The 14,233-nt window shown below is 43.3% G+C and overlaps 1 long non-coding RNA gene across 1 annotated transcript in view; it reads right to left on the reverse strand.

The window, feature by feature from the left end:
- Positions 1-419: 419 nt before the first annotated feature.
- LOC144690123 (uncharacterized) overlaps positions 420-14,233 on the reverse strand; it is a 35,921-nt gene continuing 22,107 nt past the window's right edge. The window contains exons 2-3 of the long non-coding RNA XR_013578757.1: positions 4,875-4,937; positions 420-460 (exon numbers count right to left, since the gene is read on the reverse strand). This is a non-coding gene — a long non-coding RNA (uncharacterized LOC144690123). The remainder of the gene's footprint in view (positions 461-4,874; positions 4,938-14,233) is intronic.

Genomic DNA, 14,233 nt, shown 5'->3' on the forward strand with positions numbered 1-14,233 from the left:
CCACTGTGGCATCCATGCACACAACTTCCGTGTCCTTCGGTGACAGCCTTCCGGGGCTGCCGAGGCCATATTTGAATCGGCCACAGGGTCGCCATTGAACCCGGCGGACATTAAGCCCCCAACCCCGTCCGCCCCTTCGCACTCATTCAAAGGCCGTGTCTCACGCTGGGTGGGCCTTAATTGGCTTCCTGCATAAAATCGCGGTGTGCTGCCGATCACGGGCAGCGGTCAGCTTCCCAACCGCCCCCGCCTGCCCCCGCCAAGCCCACAGGCCAAGGGTAAAATTCTGCCCATAGTTTATTCTCTTACCACAACCTCCATGTCCATTTTAGGGGTTAACCAACTTCTCACCCATTAAGTCTCCAACTGTCTCAAATACTTTGAACCAACCTTTGGATGAATCACTTACTTGCATTCTCTGATTTAAAAATCGTAGTTTCTGATTCAGCAACTCTATTTCCTAAAGTAAAAAGCAAACAAAAACATATAAGGATCTTCCAGTATTTTGTTATTAAACAGATTTCATAGTTTTTTGTCAAAACATAGGAACATAGGCCTTAGGAGGGAAGTAGGCCATTCAGCCCTTCTCATCCGCTCACCCATTCAATAAGATCATGGCTGATCTGGTTGTGGTCTCAGCTCCATTTTGCCATTTGCCCCTCATAGCTCTTGACTCCCTTGTCTATCAAAAATCTGTCTTACTCTGCCTTGAATAAATTCAATGACCCAGCCTCCACTGCTGTCTGGGAAAGAGAATTCCACATACTAACAACACTTCGAGAGAAATAAATTCTCCTCATCTCTGATGATGGCAGATCTCTTATTCTTAAACTCTGTCCCCTGGTTCTAGTCTCTGCCACAAGTGGAAATATCCTCCCAATACCTACCCTATCAAATCCCCTCAGGGTCTTATATGTATCAAGAAGATCACCTCTCATTCTTCTAAACTCTAATGGGTACAGCCCAACCTGTCCAACATGAATGTGCAAGATTCCTATCTCGGAAGAGGAATCTATGATGGAGTAAAATATCAAAGTAATCAGATGTGCAGTAATTGGGCAGAGCTATAAAAAAAAATGGCAGTAACTGTGGTTTGTGCCATCCATTGTTAGCCATGTTAGTAATTTGGCAGTGCAAATTCAGTTTCTTACAAATTAACATCTTTGTTGACATTGATAAATCATTTATTTTCAATACCTCAATGAGTTTTGAAACCGCTGCTGCATTGTCTTGTATGCCTGGTCTAATTTTAGGCTTTTCCTAAAATTTGTCTTTCTTATCAAAGTGAGGATTGTTAGGGTTGGAGAATGCATGCTTCCAATTTCCGACACTCATGTTAGTCGCAGGTACTGCCAGGTCAGCTGTAACTAAGGCAGATATACTTAAACTCACAGCTTTGCCTTTAACTTAAGGTTGCTTCGTTTTCAAACAGAATAACATGGTAGTCGCATCCCATCTTGTCCTTTCTGATGTGACTGTTGATGTCCTGGTTTGAGGGTGCATTGTGACAGACGATCCATGTCATTTAGCTGTTTTTGACTCACCACGATCTTGGTTTTATTCTAAGATTCAGTTTTGTAATCATATTTTGCCCTTCTGATTCAATGTGGAGATCCTAGTTAGCTATTGTTGGCTTTTACGTGCCTTTGTTTTTAGCTTCAGCTGGGTGCTAACTCCAAATGCAAGAGTGATCCATTAAACCAGTGACACAATATAGATCAGCTTGAGAATGAGAAGAGTATAGTGTGGTTATCAGTGAATAAAAGTCTTAGTTTATCTCTGGCTCTTTGTATGTGGGGGTTGAAAATGGCACAATCTCTCCAGAGTTGACAGAGGTGCCCCTGTTTAAATCAGTTATGCAACATACAATATAACTGTGCAAGCAAGCCCAGAGGAGAACAAAGCAAGCACGTAGCCTTGTTTCATGTTGCTTTCTTTTATTCATTTATAGGTGCTTTCTTTTATTCATTTATGAGATGTGGTCTTTGCCAGTTGACAACCATAGCCAACTAGGTTATTTGAAACAGCTGCTGTATTGTTTTGTATGCCTGGTCAAATGTGGTTATTGCCCATCCCTTAATGCTTTTCAGCAGGTGCCTTCTTGAACCACTGCAGTCTGTGTGATGTAGGTAGACTCACACTGCTGTTAGGTAGAGAGTTCCAGAATTTTGACTCTGTGGCAATGAAGGAACAGTTATACATTTCCATGTGTAACTTGGAGGGGAGCTTGGAGATGGTTATGGAAATATGTTCACAGTATCATCAGTGATTACAGTGTCCATGTTATCAGTGTCATGAAAATATAATTATTTTCATAATATTATGATTTATTGTAAAAGTGGGTTAATAGTGGGGTTTGGATAGTGTCTGTGTGTGTGGGGGATTTAATTGAATTGGACACAGCTGGTCTGGAGAATTTGAGTTATCAAAAAGAAGCTAGGTTTGAAATGCTAAATACAAAACATGGCTGAAGTTTTAGAATGTGAGGTGTGAGGAAAATTTGCATTTATAGATAAACCGGAGTAGTTCAAAGAGATTGTAAGAGGTTACACATAGCCAGAAGAAGCCAAGCCAAACAGTGTGTTTATTTTTCCCATAGGTTACTGATAAAATTAGTACTATGAAAAGATTTGGATTATGAGAGAGATAAAGTTCAAAAAACATATGGGAAGAATGGAATTCACATTAAAAAGGGAGAAACATGTTTAACGGATATGAGGCAATGTGTCAGAAGGGAGAAGGCATTCTCAGATCTGACACAGGTGTGAAAAGCCTCTAGCCTCTCTGCATCAAGTTGCTATCTACAGGAACCAAAGCTGAGAAAACTTATTTTGAATATGACTGTCCAGTGTTATTGTGTTATTTTGCCTGGGTCTGTTTAAATCTATTTGTTTTACTGCTGCCTTAATGGGGGTGTAACTGGAAGCCAGATTAATTCGGGGTTTTAGGAGTTATTATAGTAGTAATTTGTACACCTATGTATGTGTTTGAAATATTTTCCTTTATTAATAAATGTTTAATTTAGTTTTGTAAAAAACCTCTAAATCTCGGTGGACTTATTACTACTGAATTCAAGGCACGTATCTCAAAATAAAAATACAAATTGCAAAATCGTTGTGACCACGTGATCAAATTTCCCTCGTTAATTTGATCTGCCTGGCACACATCATCTGCCGTGTCATAGCACTGGTCTTAAAAGGACAAATAGATGTGCTGCACTGTTTCCTTCTCCAATAACTGCATCAAAGGCTTTTGTGATTATCAATAAACATTAAGCCTAACGATTGCAATTGCTGCAGGCATTTCTGCTACGTATGCTAGATTAAAAAGATTGTACAAACTATTCCAAGGTCTGTATGAATTAATACCATGCTTCATGAAATACTCAAGTTGCAGTTATAAACTTCACATAGGCAGCCCAAGATATTGGTCACTTGTTTAACTTAATAGCGATACAAATTTAGAGTCATGTTGCTTGATCCCTCTTGCCTACATTGAATGTATCCAACTCCTTGAGGGCTGCTCTTACACAGTCCAATTTTATTGTTTTCTTTCTACTTCTTTAAATAATTATGACTCAATGTTAACATCTAGCATTGTGCAGATGGCCAAATAGCCTTATTCATTGTCCACTTTTTGAAGAATGGCCAATGTTGTCCAAACATCTTCAAACAAAATTGGCTAGCCTACCATAGCCAACTAGGTTCTTCATGTCAGATCGAAATGATAAGTCTTTACTAAGTTGAGCCTTGAATGTTAGAATATTGTTCAATCATTTTTAAAGATCCAAACTCCTCCATAGGTCATTCTTCGGTCCAAAATTCATTACTTCACACATCTTTGCATTAAGTTTCACCTGCCATGAGTCTGCTCAATTCACCAGCCCATCTAAAGTCTGCCACTATTCTCCTAACTGTTTACTATATTTTCCAGTTTTGTGCCATCTGCAAACTTAACAATTATGCCTCCTATATCCAAGCCTAGATCACTAATTTGTACCAAAAATATCAGTGGCCCTAAAGGAAATGCTGGAGGACACCACTCTTCAGAATGAGAAATAACCCTTTGGGCAAGATTTTACCTCCAGGCTGGGAAACAGGGATCAGGGCTATTTCTAGGTCCCGAACTTTCCAGTCACTCATTGTGATTTTCACATGGGAATCCTCTGAATTAGTCTGGAGACAGGCTTGCCATCCAACTAAGGATGGCAGGCAGGCTCACAAAGCTGCAGGGCCAATTAGAGGCCTTCCAGCTTCAAAGGAGCAGCAGGTGGCAATGAAGGGTAAGTAAGAGACAGAGTGCTTCAAGATGAAAGTGACCTCTCTCTAAATTTTAAAAATAGCTTTTGCAACCAGGCCACCGCTGTGAGGAAGGTGGAAAGGTGGAGGTTGGGCTCTAGGGGCTGCCTTGTAGCTGCACCTAGGCAGGTAGGGGATGGGACTTCAGGCCTGCCTGGAGTGCTAGACCCCCTGCCTACCACGGAGCTGCCTCCAGGCACTAAGCTAACCCTGCCGCCTGCAGGAAGGCAGAGGCCAACTGAAAAATCCTAGTCGGGATTTCATGCTAAAAGTAGTGAAAATCTGGAACTGACTAAAAAGGCTGTGGTTGCTGAGTCAATTGAAATTTTCAACACTGAGATTGATCATTTTTCTTTAGGTAAGGATATAGATATGGAACAAAGATAAGTAAATGGAATTGCAGTACAGGCCAGCATGACCTAACAGAATTGCAGACCAGCATGAGGGACTGAATGACCTACTCCTGTTCTTTGTTTAGAAGTAAAACAAATCTATGAGTCAATTCCTTTATTCAGTGCACAGGGGTTATATAATTCCATTAGTCAAACTCAATTGTTGATTGCAGAGAATGTCTACCTCATTTAGCTTGTCTTGCCGTCTCATTTTTATTTCTGGTGCCAATTCCTCTATTCTCTCAATCTGAAAATAAATTACCAAAGGACGTCAATAAAATTACTCGTATTTCAATACTGATGGAAAATGCACAATAATAATTACTTCTTATATTTTACAATGCACAGCTTTATATAAACACTGTTGATGTTGTGCATATTGTGTAACCATTAAGCCAACATTGTTATACATTTTAATAAATAATGAAAACATTAAACCCATTCCCCAAAACTGTTTTGTACATGCTAAACTGAGGTAAGTATCCTTGGCTTAACTCAGAATAATCACATTTCTATTCAATCTCATTATATTTTTCAAAAATATCTCAAAATACCGCACATAAAAGAAATTTCTTAAAGAGACACTACTGACGTTATGTGGCAATAGATAGCATGTGAATAATAAAACGGTCTGACCCTCTGACTCCCCCATCCCTGACTCTCCGACTCTCCCTCAACCCTCTAACTCCCCATGCTCCTCCGACCCCCACCCCACCCTCCAACTCCCACATGACCCTCCGACCCCCACCCCACCCTCCAACTCCCCCATGACCCTTCAACTCCCACCCCACTCCCCAATCCCCCCATGATCCTTCGACTCCCAACCCACTCACTGCCACCCCCAACCCTCCACAATTCCCTTCCTAATCCTCCAACTCTCACACCAACCTGACCCAAACTCATCACCCTACACACCCTGCCACCAACAACCCTGCCACTTGCCACTCTACTCATCCTGCCACCTGCCATCTACCACCCTACCCAGCCTGGCACCCTACCCAGATGGCACCCTACCCACTTATCTCACTCGCACTCATTCACTAAGACAGTGAAAAGCTATTTAAATGTCCCAAAACTTTTCACTTTGTTAGTGAATGAAGACTTAACAAAATATTGCAGCTAGTGCCAGTAAAAAAGGGTGTGGCTTGACTTCCCCCAATGATCCTGCCCTACAAAGAAAGACTTCAAGGACAGGTACGCTCCGCATTTCTGAAGAAGCCTGGTTTGGAAGTCTGGGCCAAGAATACAGAGCTCTAGTGATAGGTAAAAAAAAAGAAGCAGAGTGGCAATCCAACAGTGATTGGAATTCCTTGGAAGATAAGGCCCATTAGGTTTAAACAGCAGTGTGTCCTCTTTAGCAATTCCTAGTCTACAAGTATATTGTTGTTTCAATGTCCCTTAGTCATTATATAAGAACAAGGAACTGGGTTCAACAATTTGCTATGATCACCTTGTAAATTAATTCAATATTTGAGGTCAAAAAACTGTATAAAACATTTATAGCATTTCTGAAGCCTTCTGTTGAACATATCAAGACCCTCCTCTTTGCCACACTAAGAATCTAAAACAACATAGGACATTGCAGAAAAGTTTTAATCAGCATAAAAGCAAAATACTGCGGATGCTGGAAATCTGAAACAAAAACAAAAATAGCTGGAAAAACTCAGCAGGTCTGACAGCATCTGCGGAGAGGTATACAGTTAACGTTTCGAGTCCGTATGACTCTTCATCAGAACTAAGGAAATATAGAAATTAGGTGAAATATAACCTGGTTGAGGGGTGGTGGGACAGGTAGAGCTGGATAGAGGGCCAGTGATAGGTGGAGGCAAAGAAGATATTGCCAAAGATGTCATAGACAAAAGGACAAAGGGGTGTTGACAGTGGTGATATTAGCCAAGGTATGTGCTAATGGTGACATTAAGGGTAGAAAGCAGGACGAGCAAGTGACAGATAGCTGTAGTAGGGATCGGGTGGGGGGAAGGGATCGAAATAGGCTAAAAGGTGGAGATAAAGCAATAGATGGAAATAGATTTGAAAATAATGGAAATAGGTGGGAAAAGAAAAATATATTTTAAAAATTATAAATTATTGAAAAAAGGGGATCGGAAAGGGACAGGAGGGGATGGAGGAGAGAGTTCATGATCTGAAGTTGTTGAACTCAATGTTAAGTCCAGAAGGCTGTAAAGTGCCTAGTCGGAAGATGAGGTGCTGTTCCTTCAGTTTGCGTTGAGCTTCACTGGAACATTGCAGCAGGCCAAGGACGGACATGTGGGCATGAGAGCAGGGTGGTGTGTTGAAATGGCAAGCGACAGAGAGGTCTGTGTCATGCTTGCGGACAGACCAAAGGTGTTCCACAAAGCAGTCATCCAGTCTGCATTTGGTCTCTCCAATGTAGAGGAGACCGCATTGGGAGCAGCGAATGCAGTAGACTAAATTGAGGGAAGTGCAAGTGAAATGTTGCTTTACTTGAAAGGAGTGTTTAGGCCCTTGGGCGGTGAGGAGGGGGGGAAGTGAAGGGGCAGGTGTTGCACCTTCTGTGGTTGCATAGGAAGGTGCCATGGGAGGGGGTTGAGGTGTAGGGGGTGATGGAGGAGTGGACCAGGATGTCCCGGACGGAGCGATCCCTGTGGAATGCCGCCGGGGGGGGTGAAGGGAAGATGTGTTTGGTGGTGGCATCATGCTGGAGTTGGCGGAAGTGGCGGAGGTTGATCCTTTGAATGTGGAGGCCGGTGGGGTGATAAGTGAGGACAAGGGGACAACATGGTTCTGGGAGGGAGAGGAAGGTGTGAGGGCAGACGCGCAGGAGATGGGCTGGACACGGTTGTGGGCCCTGTCAACCATCGTGGATGGAAAACCTCGGGTAAGGAAGAAGGAAGACATGTCAGAATCTATTTCCATCCATTGTTTTATCTCTACCTTTTAGCCTATTTCGATCCCTTCCCCCAACCCCACCCTCCCCAGGGTTATCTGTCACTTGCTTGTACTGCTTTCTACCCTTAATGTCACCATTAGCACATTCCTTGGCTAATATCACCACCGTAAACACCCTTTGTCCTTTTGTCTATGACATCTTTGGAAATATCTTCTTTGCCTCCACCTATCATTGGCCCTCTATCCAGCTCTACCTGTCTCACCCCCCTCAACCAGCTTATATTTCACCTAATTTCTATATTTCCTTAGTTCTGAAGAAGAGTCATACGGACTCGAAACGTTAACTGTATTCCTCTCTGCAGATGCTGTCAGACCTGCTGAGTTTTTCCAGCTATTTTTGTTTTAATCAGCACACCTAGTTAGCCAAGGTAAGTGAAGGCACAAGTGCCCAGAAGCGGAAGCTTGGCTGACCTCCACACTCCATAATATTCACACTGTTTAAATGCAAAAGATACTTCAGCAATCACGCCCTCTTCCACCACCACACCCTGCACACACAACTCTGTCCTGGCATCCACTGTTCCTCATGCTACTTCCTGACACCAAGGTGGCAGTGTTTGAGTGAAATGTGAAGAGGCTGCTGCACGGCCTACACCTCAAAGTATGATCACCGTGAAATGTCAACAGAAACCTTCAGGTAATTCAAATCTGAATTAATCCTTTATATAGCTTTACATTCTTTGCAAATGAAAAGGTCACCCATAATCAGTGGCAATTAAGTATCACAAGTGAAGGAACAGCAATTATGAGGTCCAGAGTAGGCATCAGAATGCAGTTCCACAATTTCTAGATGCACCAGGAGATAGCAGTAGATGCGTTAGTGGAGAATGGTCAAGTTCTGGTTGCTAAATGAATCATTAGTAAGAGTGCACCTTCTGAAGATGAATGATCGTGTACCGATTTTTAACAGAAAGCAGGATCTGATGGTCAGCCGGACAACTCGAGTGAATCCATTCATGCACCTAATCCACTGCGCCATTATATTTATCGAATCACTAACTGTAAGAAATGGTATGTTTCAGAATATTATAGAATACCTGTGGAATTAGCAGGCACAGTATGAGGCCACCTGGTGCCTATTACTCTTCTCTAAAAAAACATAAGCTGTCCCTGTCAGGGACTGAGGTAAAACAAAGATCATGGTCAAGGAGAGTGATGTTTTCAGGAGGGCCATATAGAGGCCGCTAGACTCTCTAGGCATTCCTGAGCTGATCGTAGGGAGTCTTGTGGCTCCTTGTGTACCCTCTTATATATACAGGTGCCTGGCAGGAGTTAACAAAAGGCACTCAGCGTGAGAATAACTAAGAGGTGACCTCGAGCCAATTTGGGGTGGGGGGGAGGTGCCTTGGGCACTTGTCCTTTGGTCATCGGCCAGATGGACTGGAACATGTGATTGATATAGGATAAGCAACTAGCCCCTAGAATTAAAGTATCTTAACAAGTGCTCGGGAGGTCAAGGGGAAAGTTCTCATCAGGCAGCTGCCTTCTTCATATGGAGGAAGGCCGGGGAAGAGCAAGGAAGACTGTGAGAAGAGCTACTTAACACTTCCACTAGAGAGCATAATTCTGCTACCACAAATTACAGAGGCCAATACTCACTGTGCGTCATCCACCTGTTCGTTGCCTGGGGCTGGTAAGTCACTCTCAACTGTCATGGGCTGCATGTTTTTTCTGTATAGTTAGCTTATGTGTCATAGTTGAACTGTTGCTTCTTAATAAACACTTAATAAATTACTCCAAATTCACTTATGAGCTGCTCCATTTTTTGGGGTAATCTGTGACTTTTTCTTCTTCAGTTCTCTGTCCGTAGGCAGGTCCAAACCACAGTGCCACAATCTCTGTCATGGCTAGGGCAAGAGATCAGGCCCCAAATCCACCCCAGCCGGAACAAGGATTGACTCCCATATTACTGGCACCATCTAATCCACATGCCAGTCATCCTGAGTAAGCAGAGCACACTGTTGCTTTTATGAATGGATTTTAATTTATCCTGCGTTATCGTGTGTACTGTACGATCACTGGGCCACCTGAGCCAACCACCCCCAGCCCCACCCCACTCCCAGGGATTCTGAGTTGCTATGGAAAATACACTTCTACATGCAGGATTGTAGTGTGGAACTATATTGGAGTGATGGTAGAGGCTCCAACATTCTTTCCATCACGTGGATGACCAGGAATCTCTCCCATTCTTATCGCCTGTCATTGGTTTCACTGTGTTATGATCACACCTTCCATGACCATCAAGTCCTGGGGCGGAACTCGAACCAAGAGCTTCTGTCTCAGAGGCAGGGACACTACTCATTGCGCCAATCTGTGACTCACAGATTTAAAACTTACAGAGCCCAGATACACCCACTCAGGAGAACCTAACTCGTTTAACGGAGGGAATATTGCAGGGTGAACAACATAGCACAAGTAAGCAGGAGGATAATGAGGAGGAATTAGCTAGCTCTTCCTAGGAATGGCAGGTTTGAAACAACTGGCCTCAGCCAAGCAGCCCAAAGACCCAGATCTCAGGAGCCCAGTCATTCAAACAATTCTGATTTAGGAACACAGCTCTTGTGCAAGTGGTGAAGACAGTCTGCTCTGAGGTAGTATAATAGGAAAAGTTTTCATGTCAGCTATTAGCCCAACTGAGGCCATTGCCAGCACAAATGGGCTGTAAGGAGTAGTCACAGATCCAAGCTCACCCCCATCCCCAACCCAAGCCACACCCCTACCCCACCCTCCCCCCAACCAAAGCCAGCAAAAGAGGGACTTAGTGAACACTCCAGTGGCATGAGACTGGAAGCAGGTCCAGCATGGGCATTAGCATCACTGAGACAATTCCCACTTCAGCACTGAGGGCCCCATCAATATAATTCCAGCCAGCAAACACACCATTTCTTCCACGAAGTTAGCTATCATATTGAAGTCGGAGATTAAGTTCATGTGTAGAAAAAGATTTAAGCCAAGGAGTAGGCACAGTGATGGGAAATAGTAACAGAAAATAATGAAGAGACAATTAGTAAATATAATAGGGAAAACTTGGATAAGACACAAAAATGGGTGCAGAGAGCACAATCTCAATTGACCCATGCCCATTCATTCCAATGTGGACAGCACGAAAACTTCATGTTGTCTGCTAATTCAAATGATAGTAGCATGCAGGTCAGTGCTAAATGCGCTGCTGAATGGCTGTGCACAACAGTAGGAGGCCCAAGTTCATGGCCAAGACCACTTAAACTTAGTCTGCATTACTTAAAGCCAGCCTCACCTCTTAAAGGGGAGATACATTCTGCAACTTAATGCAGAAGGCAACCTGAGCAGGACTAGGAATGAAATAGCACAAAAATGGAAACAGCATGCTTCAAGATTCTCAGGCACAGGAGATTATCAGGAAGAGAGAGATCCTCTACCCCCCAGAGGCCAGAAAACTCTCCAGGCAGACATTGAAAAAGAAATAGGAGCAGGTAGCCATTACTGGCAATGCAAGTAGTCTAGCGCTAAGGATCTGGACACAGTGCAGGAAGAGCTTTAATGATCTTACATGAGTGATAAGGTCAGTGAATGCATCTTCTTATGCTTACAATTTCTTACAAGTGAACCAATAGCCACACACATTGCTCCATTCACCATCTACCCCTCACCTACCTACCACCATTCGCTACCAAACATGACTCATATTTCACACTCATAGCTTCACTTCAACTTCACACACTTCGCACTGCTGCAAGCTTCACATCCGCAATTCATTGCTTTAACACAGTGTCAGCTATTCAATTATTACAACCACGTCTCGCAAACACATTGCACCATGCTCACTGACACACTTCTGTGATAAAATGGAGTGCTATGTACCTTTAAGAGAATGTAACTGACCATGTGGTTGTATTGACCAATTGCTATGCAGCGCGGGTACTTGGGTAACTGTAAGTCTAGAGCTGGAGGTGATTGAAGAAGCACACATGGTGTTAGTGCTCTGTTCTTAGTTCCAATAAACCACCAGTGTTTGTTCAGTTAATCGGTCTGTCTGCCTATATTGTTTCAAGCACCAACTAATGTGTTAATATCAAGGGCGCAGATCATGGTCGCTGGGCAATACGAACCTGATAACCAAAAACATAAAACTGGCAATGAGGATAAACCGGATCAATTGACGGCAATCAAGGAAGCCGCGGTAAGACAGCTACGTTACTTCGCCACTACCTTCAAGCTGTTTGAAAGCGCAGTCTCCTTAGTCATTGAGTAAGCTGTGGTTTGGGCATCTTGAATCATTCGATCCTGTTTCCGATGACTGGTCTCATTATGTCGAATGCCTAGCGTTCTCCTTTGCCGCTAATGACACCATCGGGGAGGACAAGAAGAGGGCGATTCTTTAGTCCACACGAGGGAGCAAACCATATGGGCTGATCCGCAGCCTCATGTCACCGAACACCCCGATACGAAGACTTTCACAAGTTAGTAAATATTGTCAAAAACCACCTGAAGCCAAAGCCCTCAGTCACTATGCAACGTTGTAAATTCAATTCGAGGAATATGTTTCCAGGAGAACAATCGCTGGCTATTTGGCTGCTTTAAAGGAATTAATGGAATATTGTGAGTTTGGAACTTCAATTAATGACATGTTGAGAGACCAACTGATATGCGGAATTGGGAACGATGCTGTTCAAAAGCGATTGCTATCTGAAACTAATCTAGACTTCACTAAGGCATTAGAATTGGCAACAGCCATGGACAGCGCTGTTAGAGGCACGGAGGCAATAAAAGATACACAAAATGGCGCCGTCCATCTTGTAGGGCGGGAAGGGCCGGTAACAAATTGCACGAGAACATTGGACTTCGCAGAAAGGCGGAAAACGCCCACTATGTACAGACCATTGAAGAACAACAGTACCACAGGGAAAACCCACAACATTAATGAGAGAAATGCATCCAGGCAGCCTGCAGGCGATCGACAGTTCAGAAATATCGAATGCTTTTTCTGCCACCACAATGGTCACATAATGCGACACTGTAAAAATAGGCTGAGAGAGCATTTTAAAAACAAAGGTAGAAATCATGAAATCTGACTCGTTGAAGAACCAGAGGAAACAGGATCTGACATCTATTCATCATACAACCTGAAAGTGGGTAGAATTGAGCCAATCCAGGTAGTCATTAGAGTCAATGAACAACCATTCAACATGGAGGTCGATACTGGGTCATCAATGCCTGTCATAGGAGAACGTATGTTCAGATACTTGAATAAAGTAGTCCATCCCATAAGTTTGGAAGAATCGGGCAATAAATTAGGGACATACACGGGTGAAGAAATAAGAGTGAAAGAGATATATCAAGTCCTGGTGCAGTATGGGGCTCAGTCTACAAATTCACCCCTTTTAGTAGTTGCTGGGGCAAGGCCCCAGTTTAATTGGTCGCATCTGGTTCAAAAAGATTAAATTGCAATGGGCCAAGAATTTTCAAATAAGAACAAGAAATTTACAGGAACTGTTACAAAAGTATGTTTCCATTTTCAGTGACCAGCTAGGAAAGATTTGTGGGATACAAACCAAAATTCACGTAGACCCTAACGCAATCTCCAGATTTATCAGAGCCAGACCAGTCCCTTATGCTCCACGGGACAAGGTCGAGACAAGGAAAAGTTGCGTATCTTACAACCGGTGCAATTTTGTGTGCGAGTGGGCAGCACCCATAGTACATGTACTGAAGCCAGACCAAACTGTTCACTTATGCAGTGACTATAAGTTGACTATAAGGTGATTGTAAACAGTGTGGCATCACATATTCAAAACTCGACATGAGCCACACCTACCAGCAGGAAGAGTTGGAAGAAGGTTCTAGGGAATTGGTGACCATCAATACACATCAAGGGTTGCATCAATATATTCAACTACCCTTTGGGGTCTCATCAGCGTGTGCTATTTTCCAGCGTATCATGGAAAACCTACTTCAAGGACTGCCCCACGTCGTTGCCTATCTGCAATATGTCTTAGTCACTGGACTAACTGACGAAGAACATTTAGCTAATTTGGAGGAGGTGCTGAAACGCTTCTCACAAGCGGGGGTACGCTTGAAACGAGAGAAATATGTTTTCCAAGCCAAAAGGTAGTTTCCTTGGGCCATAAGGTCAATGCGCAGGGCCTGCATCCCATGGAAGAAAAGGTCAAGACTATTTGCGAGGCACCTACACCAAAGAACATTTCAGAACTACAGGCCTTCTTAGGCATGATAAACTATTATGGGTGATTTCTCCCAAATCTATCAACTGTACTGGCTCCGTTATACGCATTGCTTAAGAAAAACCATAAATGGGTTTGGCAAGCTCTGCACCAGGAGGTGTTTCCAAAGGTAAAGCAGTTGTTAAGATCTTCGGCCCTAATGGTCCACTTTGATCCAAAGAAAGAATTGGTTTTAACTTGCGATGCATTTCCTTATGGAGTAGGGGCTGTACTTTCACATCGGATGGTGGATGGTTCCACACGCTCAGTGCTGCAGAGCAACAATATTCTCAAATTGAGAAGGAGGCTTGTCTGTTGTGTTTGGTGTTCGGAAATCCCATCAATGCCTCCACGGTCACCATTTTCACATTATATCCGACTAAAAACCTCTGCTGGGATTATCTGGAAAGGA

Source organism: Cetorhinus maximus, chromosome 14, assembly GCF_964194155.1.
Source record: "Cetorhinus maximus chromosome 14, sCetMax3.hap1.1, whole genome shotgun sequence".
NCBI classification, from domain to species: Eukaryota; Metazoa; Chordata; class Chondrichthyes; order Lamniformes; family Cetorhinidae; genus Cetorhinus; species Cetorhinus maximus.